Source organism: Pteropus alecto, unplaced genomic scaffold (assembly GCF_000325575.1).
Source record: "Pteropus alecto unplaced genomic scaffold, ASM32557v1 scaffold88, whole genome shotgun sequence".
Lineage (NCBI taxonomy): Eukaryota > Metazoa > Chordata > Mammalia > Chiroptera > Pteropodidae > Pteropus > Pteropus alecto.
In genome coordinates this window covers 6,195,635-6,208,963 of record NW_006494611.1, presented here as the reverse complement: position 1 = coordinate 6,208,963, position 13,329 = coordinate 6,195,635, and the positions used below count along the sequence as shown (strand labels likewise).

Genomic DNA, 13,329 nt, shown 5'->3' with positions numbered 1-13,329 from the left:
TTATCCTTTTTTTTTTTTTCTTTTTAGACTTACACAACAGCAAACAATAAAAGATTCAAAGATAAATATTCTTTGGAAAACAATTTAAAATTGAGACAACAAGGCCTGAAAGTACTGGGTCAAAACAAATTCACTTACGTTGTTCTTTGGGTCTCAATTTCCTCTATGTAAGATAAGGGGATTTGACTGGAAAAGTTATAAGATCTCTAATAGCTTGAAGTATCTAAGTAACACCTTTGCTCTCAAATAAATTCTGATACCTGATATCCTTTGGAATGGCGTATAAACTGTGACCCTTCTCAGTTTTATACTACTTTGAATATTGATTTTGATAAATCTCAAGATCTATATATGTTACAAAATACTTAATCACTTTATGTTGTAATGTTACATGAACATAACAGGATATAAACTTATATACATATAGTATGATTAAAGTCTAGTATCTGAATAAGATTGAAAAACTGAGTGGTTAGTCTACAGCCATGCTACCCTAAACAAGTCCAATCCCAACTGATCTTGGAAGCTAAGCAGGGTCAGGCCCGGTTAGTACATGGATGGGAAACCACCTAGGAAGACCAGGTACTATAGGCGTCGTAAAAAATAATAAAAATAAGGGATTGTAAAATGACAAGGTCCTTGCAATCTGCGAGGTCAACCAAGAGTTGCCTTGCCTAAAAACAACAACAACAATAACAACAACAACAATAAAAACTGAGTGGTTACTATTAGGAATATAGGTATTCTTTTTCTTCCTTCATTTTCTTTTATAAAATGAGCGTGCATATTTATATTTAAATTAAAATAGCTTTATTTACAGAGAAAAACAATATCTCCAAATATCTTTTCCTTTCAGAGAACACACTGCATTTTCCCAAACCATCTAGAAGCAAAGCAATATGATATTAGTTGCCTCTAAATATATGACTTTAGAATTTCTTTTTGAAAAATGGTGTCATTCATAGTCATCAACCATTAACTGACCACCTTCTAAATACCAGGAATTTTGCCAGCTGCTGGGTAACAAGTTACCGTTCCTGGCCTCAATGAATTCAACTATACTTGGGGGAAACAGGCAGAAAACCAGTGGAAACTTCTCAGATTCCCAGAAGTCTGACAAATTCTACTTGGAATACAATGCTCTACTGCAACCTACTCATTTTTCAAATGTTGAGCTGAGCTCCAGCCAGCCAAAGAACACTGGCTTAAGAGGTCAAGGACCAGAGTCTTTTATTCTACTCTGTAACTACTGGATAAAATTAGGCAAGTTCCTATCTTTGTCACTTAGCTCCTTATCCTTCAGAAAGGTACTGGGTAAAAATGTTTCTTCATACATAACACAGGCAGTTGATTTTGAACATATTCCCCTAGCCTGCTCTTCCCTGATACTCCATGTATCTTGGCTAAATGCCTTCATCTAAGTAATTCTTATAAACTCTCAAGTTTGAAAACTGTGTTCTAAACTATATAACTCTAGAGTAGGGATGATATTTTAATATTCATCTATCCCTCCTTTCATAACACTTAGAACATGGTAGGAGAAAGATTAAGACACAAAATATCAAAATATCATTGAGGAATGAGTGCATTAATGAATGGATATATTCGAGTATGAAATCGTTCCCCATTTTCTTAATGTTCCTTTGTATGTGGGAGGGGAGAGGGTGCACGTGCACATGTAATAAACAGTATCAACTGTGTCATTATTTGATGAGAAAAGAGGGAAATCTTTTCTCAGAAGGAAAAAAAAGAAAGAAATTACCCCAAATTATCCCAAGTATCAGAGGTATAACCTATAGAGCTATTCATTTTATTGCTAGATTTCTTCACTCAATACCATGGATACTATCCATAGAGGGCAGGCAACAGAACTATTTTTATATTATAAAAATATAATTCAACATTGACTATATTTATTCCTGTGCCACTCAATATTTTAAAATTATATTGAATAAAATTGTACCATTCACTGTTTCTTTGAGTTATATATGAAAGTGCTAGGTGAGCCCCTACATAAGATGTAGTTTTTTCATTAAAATAGTAATACTCTTAGAAAATATGAGAAATATGAACAAGATTAACAAAGAAAATGGAAAGAAAACCCATAACTTAAAAAAAATCTTTGTAATAATAATTGTTAAATTTTGGTTAATGTCCAAGTTTTTTTCCTATGCATTTACATTTGTGTGTGTGTGTGTGTGTGTGTGTGTGTGTGTGTGTGTGTGTACATACATGATCAGTATGGGTGTTGGTGTTTAAATGTGAACCCTTTTATATGTAGTTTTATATCTTATCTTTTCTTTTAACATATCATAGATTGCACATTTAAAAATTCTCCAAAAAAGCTGTTTACAGTGTGATAACTAAGTAGTCAATCTGCTTTAACAGATATGAACACTCAAACACAATAACCATTATTTATCACACATATTTAATCATAAGACCAGGATGCAAAACATTAACAGTTTCCCACCATCTTGAATTATACTATACTCTCTTTACAAAGCAGTTTGTTCTTGATAAGATTTGAGGAGGTGCAATGGTATATCAAAATACCAGGCATGCACTTCTAACAAAATGTCTACTCCTCACCTACTCACTCCTCATGTATATCAGATGATCTTCTTTCAGTGAGAGACACTGTAAACATGCAATTCAGACTCATGCCAAATGCCTCAACGTTAAATCCTGATATCGAATTCCAAAAGCCTTGTCGTCTCAAGACATTTGATATTTGAAATGGAGCATCTAAGAGCATTCATTTATTATTACTGCTATTAGTGTTATTACCATTATTATCACATTCCTTCTATCTCTATAACAGGTAGGTTGATAGAAAGCCAAATGTAGAATGAGAGAACCAGGACTGTGTTGAAAAAATATTAATCGGGAAGCCATATGTTTATGAAGGGCAGGAGGGGAGCCAGACAAGAACCTATTGCAATAATCAAGTTAAGAAATAATGAGGCCCTATCGAGGGACAGAGTGTGAAGGAAAAAAAGCTCCTAGAGCATTAACCAGGAGCAAATGCTGTCCTAGAGTATTTTTACCTAACATGTTTTACTTTGCATAATGATATTTTCGAATATGAATACATATAGAACAAATGAGATCCACTGGTGAGGCTGATTTGATGGATGCCAAGAAAATATTCTAGAAACAATCATTGTTAAGATAGATATTAAACTGGGGTAGTAAAACAAAGACAAACGAAATTGTGGAATTAGGCTATGTTAAAATTGAAGGCCTCAAATCTGACATTATTCACATTTAGTAAACTATAGCTCCTTTAAAAGACAGGGTGATTTATTCTTTTTGGGAAATCCAATTAGCACAGTAGTCATGCATATGTCTTAACAGCAGAGCTAAACAATTTTGTGGGGAAGCACAACATATGTGTCCAAGTGACCTAACCGATTTGACTTCTGGCCAAAATTCGAAGATATAACCTTGCCTCTGATTCAGAAAGTTACCATCTGAACATGGAGATTCCTGTGAGTCTTCAGAGAAAAGAGGAAAATACACAACAACAACAAAACCCCCCAATTATACTGTATTTATTTCCCTTACTTAGTAGACTTCATCTAAATTCTTTAACTAAAACTGGGATTGAGGGTAAGAAAAGAACTACTTATTTGGCTTTGTTAAACACAGCACTAAACTGACTGTTTTTCAGTGGTGCCAAATCTCACAAATTGAATGATTTAGAAATCATGAGCCATTTAGATAGAATGTAATCCTAGGGATCTGTACTGCTTGCTACATGCAGCTTCGGTGAAAGCTGTCGCAGTCTTCACCACTCCCGAGTATGCTCCAGTCAAAGGCCAGGTGTCAACATTTATCTCCTTGCTTGAACTGTGGTTTGTCCTCTAATGAAGGGTAAAGTGAAATACTTCTTTTGTAAAAATTGGCCTATTTAGAAAACTGGAAAAATATTTGCTTTAAAACATCAAAGAAAATGTAAATTATTCTTAGGTGTTCTCTGTGTAAACAAGAAGCATCTATAAAGAGAGAACGTAATCTAAAATATCATTATGAAATAAACCATACTTTTAGTTGGCTTCAATCACTAACATAGATCTGTGATTCTGCAATTACAACCCTAGAATAAATAAAGCTTCATTCTGCACTTAAGAACCAGAAAGGTTATTTAATTCTATGTACAAGAGTGCTGTGCAGTACAACAGAAGCAAAAGACAGATATGCCAACGATGCTGTAAAAACAACCCAAACTTTAACAACAAAAAGCGAAGCAAAAACAAAATCAAGTAAAAAACGCTGTGAACAGCAAAAGTTTTCTATTTTCAAAGGGAGCTATATAAGCTATACATTTCATATCTTTAATTCAGAACTTTTTTTTTTTTTAATAAAGTCTACGGTCTTTAAGAAGACCAATAAAAAATATCTCCCAATAGAATCAGTGGAACGATCATGATTCATCACGTTGAGATTTGTTTTTAAAATATGGGCAAGTAAGGAGATTTAGTGTAAAAAACTATTTTGAACCTCACACATTTTCAATGGTATAGAAATAATGCAAAATAAATTTTATCATGGAATATAGAGTGTTAAAACTATCATAGAGTATATTTTTAAAGATATCACAGCATTAAGAGTTTTCAGAATATAACTGTTGGTTTATGACCCACACGAACTTGACAAAAAAAAAAAAAATCATGTAGGCACTGAGAGTTTCCTGCACAGAGTTCATAAATATAGTATATACATGTGTATAAATCATATATACCAATATTCAATTTATCTAATTATCCATTGATAAGGAATGTTGTTCATGTGATAGAAGTAACAGATATGCTTTTATTTTCCTTTAAATAAGGAATTTGTCATTCTCTCGCAAAACTTTGAGAGTTAAATGAGGGAAGGAAACACAGGAGGAACTCAGATATTGCTTAAATGGACCAAATGTATTTATTTTTGTTCCTCCTAATTTTCTGACCTTTGTCAATGCCCAGAAGTGATAGGTTTAATGTAAAAATAAAAGACTGTATCATGTATATTCAAAAGTGTCTAAATTAAATATGTATATATTTATTTATATAGTATGTGTTTGTGTATATAAACACTCCCCATTAATTAAATAAGCACAACAGAACACAAAGTACTAGAGTCTTTGGAATAGAGAGAAATTTATCAAATAAGTCCTCTGGCCTCAAAGAGCTGACATACCAATAAAAAAGACAAAATAAGATGAGTAAATGCCTATAATATAATAGCTGAGAATGCTAAGGAAGATTCTTAATACAGAGAAGTATATTAAGGTTTCAGATGCAATATTCCCAAACTGGCAGGCAGAGAGTCTCTCTGAGCTATATTCTGGGGTAGTTACAATTACAACACAAAGATGGCTTCCTGTGGTGTGCAAGCACATGACTGTATTACAAGAGAAGATGGGTGGATTCTGTTTCAAGCAAATGATGTGAGCAGAAGCCCTGACAAAGGATAGGACACATAGGGAGAACAATTAAGTTTGGTAGGAATTTACTAATAGCTGTTTAATAATAACGGTCTTCATCTATGTGTGTTACGTATAACTGAGGAAGGGCCTGTCATTGTCCCCATTTTATAGATGAGAAAACTGAGGTTAACTTAAACTCAGTGAGCTTAAGTAACTCGTCCAAGGTCACAGAATAATCTAATGTTGGTATCTGAATCAAGACTTTGTGGTTCCAAAGTTGTTTGTTAGCCACCTCTACACTAAAAGCTAATAGCCAAAACAAGGCTGCAAAATTAGATCAGGACAGATTGTGAAAGGTAACATCTGCCTTTCGTTTTAGTTGGTAACTAGACTGATAGAATTAAGGGACAAATATTAGGGCAAAAGAAGGGCAGGAGAGGGACTCAGTGCTGAGGAAAAAAATACATTGCAAGGAGAACAATTACTCTCTGAAGAAAGAGACTTTCATTAAGAGTAAGGACACACACCTCTGATGCAAATTACTCTTGTTTAGCTGAGGGTGACATTTCAAACAGTCTTGAAGAGGCAGCTTACAAACTGCAATTTTATCAAAGCCCTATTATCATGGCTATGTACACTATTCTGTATCCACACATGGTCCCAGTTTAAAAGATAGTATTATTTTTAAATATCAATTTTTTTCCCTGGCGTGGTACCATTTAAAATTCTTTCCTCACAGGACAACCAAAGGAAATTAATTATCATGTTAACACATTGTGAAAATTAAAACATCATCATTGAAACATCATCAATGATGGCCACAGAACCAGAAGCATGACCTCCCATTCATTAGGAATCATCACAGTCCAATGTACTATATATTTGAAATTAACAGTTTTTGTATTGCTTGGGGTTTTTAGAGAGAATTATAAGAGGGAGGGAGCACAAAGCAAATAGGTAAATTATTCCCTAAACCTATTAAATAGTAAGCCACTGAGAGGCATGAAACCTATTTTATTATAAAGGAAGCACAATAACTCTAGATCCTACAAGATTCCTTGCTAATTTAAAGTCCTGAGTACACTGTATCAGATAATTCTGGCCATCAATCTCTTAATCTAAATTTAAATTTAACAGACACAAACACAATCATTTTAGGAAAGGCAGTTCCAAAACACGCTGCCTTTTTATTAGCCTATTATGCCAAAATTATGATAATTTCTTAACAAAGTTATGGAGACAGGCATGTTATTAATTGTATTGCAAATATAATATTTAATTAAAGATACATTATGTTGATAGAATTTAACATCTGGTGCTTAGGCTCTGCAGACCGTATAGAGTAACATGAAAATAATCATTATAAATGCTCTCTCGTGTTCCAGTGCTCAGTAAAGTCAACTTTCTTTAGAACAACATTTAATGTCCGTTACATTTTGTGGAAAATATCTAGGATGAGGGGAGAAACACATCTGCAACTATCACATATTACATCACCCAGCATTCTATGGGTCTATTTCTCTTAAGAGACGTAAATAGTTTTTCTATAATCATGTGTCAGTGAAATGGGTGCTGCTTTGTGGATCCTCACGCACAATGAACTATTTCTAATTTTTAAAACAGACTCTTTAATGACTTATTAGTTTAACACCAAGTTTTCATATATATATATATATATATATATAGAGAGAGAGAGAGAGAGAGAGAGAGAGAGAGAGAGAGAGACATAAAGTTTTCCAGATTCCTTTCTAATGTCAATTAAACACAGTCAATGGTGGACTAATGAGACATTTAGTAGCGATTCATAATTTACTGCACTTGTACTGTTCCCTGCAGGGCTTTTTTCCTCCCACTAAACACAATCATATCTCATTACTGTTGCTTCATGACTACTCTCTGGTCTAAATTTTGTCACTGGCATTTAGTTTAAAAAAAAAAAAAGACTTTTCCATAATATCTATAAAACCTTTTCCCTTTAAAAATGTCAAATCAAAGCATTTCTAACTTCGAAATACTGCTGTCAAATTAAGACAGCTAATTTCAACAACAGTAAAAACAACAACAACAAAAGAGGGCTTTTTCTTCTGGTTTAAATGTTATTCTATGTTGCTATGACAAACAGGCGTACGGCCACTTCTGTAGGTAGCAATGACCTTGTTCTACTTAAGAGTGGAATGTAAAGGATTTCCACATCTCATCCTGTCCCAAAAAGACCCCATCTAAAAAACCGTAATCTTTTTTTATAAGAAGCAGTATGTGACAGAATCTTGAAGAAACTATACAACAATGCTGATTTTATATAGATTTATATAAGTATATAAACATAGATATATGCTTATGTGTTTGTTTACATATACTTCACACATTTAATAGGACAGAAATAACCTTGGTAATTCAGATATAAAACAAGTACATTTACATGTTTTCTATTTTTGCCCCTATTTGTAGCTCATGGGCAAAAGAAGTGCATATATCTAACCCTCAGGACTAAAGCACACCAAGTCCCCTAGTCTGGTCCTCTCAGTTAGAGAAGAAAGCATTTCTCTTGTCTCCTCCCTTCCTCACTGGGGGGCAGTGCTGCCAGAGTTGTGAGAATCTTCTCTCTACTCTACTCCCATGGATCCACTCGGTTACCAAGGGAATGGCTCTGTCAGTTCTCAAAAATGAGAGGAAGAAAAAAAAAAACTAACGGAACCTGACATGCCCTGATGTAAAATGATGAGGCTTAAGAGTAAGAAAATGGAAATGGAAGAGGGTCAAGCCAGTGCATTTTAACAACTCACATGAACTTGTTATAAAAACCAAGCATTAGATTGTTAAAAGCAACAAGTTTAATAAACTTCTAACATGTTATTCTACCTTTTTGAGGGCTCTGAATTCTCTAAATGAGTCACTGGTTCTCTGCGGAATTATAAAAAAAGTTAAGTTATGCCATGCGATTTATTTATTTATTTGTTCCTTTAGGTTGCCAGCTGAAATGTGGGGTCCCTAGAGAAAAGTTCAAATGACATGTTTATTTGCCAGAACTCAGTGGAAAAGCTTGACATCTCAAAGTCATTTTTAAATTAAAAATAAAAACATATTTCCAGACTCTTAAGGCAATGATGTTTCATCTCGAAGTTTTCAAATTGTTGTAGAAATGTTAACATGCATGGGATTTTTTCAGAGAGGGAGGAATTTATTATCACAGAAGCAACTAGACCATCTTCACCAGTTTTAATCTTAAAAAAGAAGTTTGTTGAAGAGATCTGGGGTTGAGAAGTAAGATAATATTAAAAAGTAAGACCCAAATATAGAAATATGAAACAAAAAAGTGAGGGAACAGGATGTAGAAATGAGTAATTTAGATATAAAACCTGAGGAATTGAACCATGCCAATAAACAGGAATAATTTAAATAGAAAATGTCTTGTGATTGTTTTAAGTCATGAACAAATTCACACACACACAACCCCAAGAGACCAAAAGTAAAAAAACATCTAAACCTATTTTTTTATAGTCTAAACTGGAAAAAGAAGGCTTTTTAAAGAAAAAAAAAATCCCTCATTTAATTCTTGCTCTTATCAAAGAACCTTCTTTGTCAGTTTTTAACAGCAGATTAATCACTTTCGCAACCTACGGAAAAAGTTTTCTGGAAAGCATAACAGCCTGCAAGTGTAAATGACAGTATTACTTTTCCTGCAGCTCAGCCGCCTACAAATTCTCTCATCCATGACTCAGCATGAGGTAAAAGGAGCTAATGAAAAGGGCCACGTTTCCTTTTAAAATTCGTGAACTTTCTTTCAGCATGCAGAACTGTTAAAAAAAAAAAAAATCCCCCAAAAGCTCCACAGAAAAGTAAAGCAGCTCTCCATGAATGCTTATTAGTTGTATACCTAGAAATTTCCATGTAATGCTAAAAATAGGCTTGTTGTTTGCCCCCACATCTGAGGTCTAATGGTATAATCTACTGGGGATTTAGTGTATAGGTATTTCTTTATTATATTTATGAGGATTATGGAAGGGGGAAGATAAAAATGTTGCTTTGCTGAAATCAAGATTTCAAGAGGAAAGATAGAAAACATAGAACTTTGTGGTCCAGAGAAGGGACTTGTCCTGGGGCTTTCCCTCCTAGTAAAATACCACTTGATTTGATTGTGTAAACAGCTCTCTAAAAGCCGTCAGGTTCCTAGGGAGCCATTACAGAAGGAGGAGAATTATATCTTGTGATACGCATTTCTCCTAAGAAAGGAAATAAGTGATTGCTTTGTTGGAAATGTATGTGAACTAGTGAGACGGTCTCATTTATAAACATTTATCAAATATTTACTGAGTGTCCGGTCTTTGCTAGACACTGTGCTAAGTAAGCACTGGGCAGCAGGGACAGGAAGCTTAACAAGATGGTCAAGGTCAATAGTCAATTTCCTCATGGAACTTAACAATGGATGAAGAATGGTGATCAAGCAGGCATTGAGTAAATGAGCATCTACAGGACAGGGTGGAAAGTGTTGAGATTAGGAAGTTCAAGAAGAAAGATATAGAAGTACGTAGCAAGGGCACCTAAATTAAATGTTGCTGAACATTTCTCAAGGCAATGGCATCTAGGTTAAGACATGGCAATAGAGGGCTGGGTGCATGGACAGTGTTCCGGGCAGAGAGAATAGCATGTGACTGTCCAGTGACAACTCAATGTGTTTGGGGATCTTAGAGAAGTCCAGTGCGGCTAGAGCATAGAGTTGTAAGGGACACCAAAAAGGCATAAAACATCTAAAAGGGAAAGTGCTACTATTCCTATTTTATTTATGGGAATAACCAAAAAAAAAAAAAAAAAATCGCATAGTATGTAAGTGAGATTCAAACCTCTTTCTATTTTATTTCAAAGTCTGTTTTCTTAATCACTCAGTTATACTACTGGTCTAAGGAAATAAAGTGTTAGACAGGGGAGCAGTACAATGGAATTTGCATTTTAGAAACAATGGGGTGCATAGCTGAGGGGGGTGGGGAGAAGGGAATTAGCTGCCAGGAAACCAGTAAGGAGGGGATTGCCAATGTAATACCAATGTGACACATGTGAGATGATGGAGATCTGAAATCTTTTACACATAGTGGATATGGGGAGAGACAAAAGGTTTGTGAAATATTTACGAGGTAAATGATAAAAAGAGAAAGAAAGGAATGTAGAAATAACACCTAGACTTAGAAATACTCTGGTTTAGAAAACTGGTTATACGATGATACCATTCAACCAAACAACACAGGAGCAGAAGAAATTCTGGGGAGAGGTTGATGAATTTATTTTGGATGTGTTGATGCTCAGCTTTCTGTGATATATACAAGTGCATCTGGCCAATAAACAGAATGATCTGGATCTGAAGTGAAAGAAAGCTTGCTGAAACAGATTTATATAACATTACGATATAAGTAGTTGAGGCCATAGAAGAGTCCTCACACCGAAACAGGAAGTAGAAGAACAGACCATCGCCATCAAAGGAAACCAGTATCTAAGGGGAGGCAAAAGAAGAGAAGATAATGAGATTCCCTAAAAGAGAAATTGTTCAGCGTAGTAGGAAGAAAACCAAGAGACCACGGTATATAAAAACCAGGAAAAGTTGGCAAGATGGCCTGAGTGTGCCACAGGTATAAACAGGGCAGGATGACAAAGTGAAACTCCGGACAAGTCTACTGAAAGAAAGTCAGCTGTGGGAAAAGTAAGCTGAAGCACTGAAGCATAGAATCTAAGTTGGATAAGAAAAGAAATACAGACAGGGACTGATGAGGAAATAAAGGTAATGGAAGGCACAAGAGCTAAAGGATATGGGGTTGTGTTCAGAGAAAGTTTTTATTTTGTTTTGTTTTGTTAATTTTATGTTGAATGAACAAAGCAATGACAAGATTCAGGGTGTAACCCTGGGAGTGGTGACTGCGGCTGAGATAAGAGTCACAGAAGATAAGCAGTCCAGGGACTGAAAAGCCAGGGAGTTGAACCCTGAAATCTTCCAACAAGACTGAAACCTTGGATACACAGGGGAGACAGTGAGCCATTTGGCAAGTGGTCATAAGTGACAGCCACGACCAAGAGATTAGGGGAGGATAGCAATGTAGAGGAAAAAGTATTTTAGTCAAATGCTTTCAACCTTGAAATTACTAAATGGCAATTCAAGTTAAGAATGCAAAAGAAACCACCATCGCTTATGCTCTTTGACAAACAATAGCTCTATTCCCAGAGCCAGTGAGCAAAACCTTTTTAGGTCTTAATATGTCTGAGGAAGAACACTGGTTTGTCTATATTTACTATCCCTTATGGCTAATGGCTATCATCACTTCCAGGCATTATCCCCAATGACGACACTGGCATTCTCATGGTTTCTCCTGTACCTTTTCTTCTTTTCCTGTTTCTCACCAACAAGTGGCAAAGGCTTCTTTACCATAGATTGATTTTTTTTTTTTTTTTTTTGTAGAAAATGGCTAGCCTTCTGTGATGGTCAGTTTTCTGTGTCACTTTTGCTAGGTTTTCGTCCTGTTGTTCAATTAAACACTAATCTAGGTATGGCTGTGAAGGTATTTTGTGGATGTATGTGATTAAAGTTCATAATCAATTGACTTTAAGTAAGGGAGATTATCTTAGATAATCTGGGTAGGCCCAATTAAAGGTTGAAAGGACTTGACAGCAGTGCTGAGGTTCTTTAAAAGAGAAGAAATTCTACCGGTAAGACAGTAGTGCCAGCTCCTGTAACAAAGTTCCAGCTGCCTTTCCTAATAGCCTATCCTTTGGATGCTGGATTGCTTAACCAGCCCACACAACCACATAAGCCAATTCCTTGTGATAAATCTCTTAATATTTATCTCCTACTGGTTCTGGTAAAACATTGACTAATAAACCTTCTGTAGACATCATCAGTCACACTGGCTGATTTTTGACTTTTGGTAAAAAAAACAAACCATTCATAAAGACTGTCAATATTGCTGCAAGATTATATGTAGACCATTCTTGCTGCTTTGTGAATTCCACCCTAAACTAAATTGTAAGGTTCCATATTTCTTCATATTCCTGAAGAAATATGCCTCCCTACTATAAGAACAGTAGACACATATCTCCTCATAGGCCTTTCAACAAGAAAGGGAATTCCTAGACCCCTTGGAAGTTTTCAGCTATACCAAAAGGTGTGTGAGTGGGTTGGGGGGTGGGGGGTGGGCGCGGATTGCACACCATAGAAATCTGTCAAAAATGTCTTAATACTTTATATAAAAAGTAAAGTAATTAAAATCAGGTAGTAATAACCATGGGGAAAAAACATATGATTGAAGAAGAGGCAGATGTCCTAGGCATTACTGATACATCATTCCTTTACAAATTATATCTGCCCATAATTATAACTAAATACTAAATGCTTTGGGTCAATTTTTTTTAAAATATGGGAAGGGAGAAATCTATTAAGAAAAACAATTTCAACAGTATTACTATCATGGGAAATATGACAAAATGGTGTTACCTTTTAGTAAAGCAGCTCTTGATATCTTGTTCATTGTATTGCATGTAGTATTATAATTTGCAGAAGCCATAGTTTGAACCTGAGCTCTTAACTCAATAGAGTCTTTAAAAGTATAGCTAAATTCAGAATTGTTAATAAAGTTAAGACTTAACTAACTAAATGTACAATATTATTTTTTAATGTGATTGCTTTTGTTGTTTTTTAGTTTAGTTTTCTTTAGTTTTAACACATGATGGACATGATGGACTTGTATGACCTTTCTGTGTTGGAATAATCAGAAGCATAGGATGTAAATGATGAAAGACCTTAGTCTGACATCCTCATTTCACACATGAATTTCCAAGGAAGGTTGGCAACTTCCAATATCACAGAGATTAGATGAAACCAGGTGTAGAATACAGGTTTCCCAGCTTTTGGCTGGTGTTCTTTCCACTACACGCTGATG

The 13,329-nt window shown here is 35.0% G+C and overlaps 1 protein-coding gene and 1 pseudogene across 25 annotated transcripts in view; one reads left to right on the top strand and one right to left on the bottom strand.

Annotated features, from left to right (window-relative positions):
* Positions 1-13,329, bottom strand: part of LPP (LIM domain containing preferred translocation partner in lipoma) — a 613,522-nt gene that overhangs the window by 253,950 nt on the left and 346,243 nt on the right. The gene's annotated exons all lie outside the window — the stretch shown is intronic.
* On the top strand, positions 476-594 carry LOC112474187 (annotated as a pseudogene).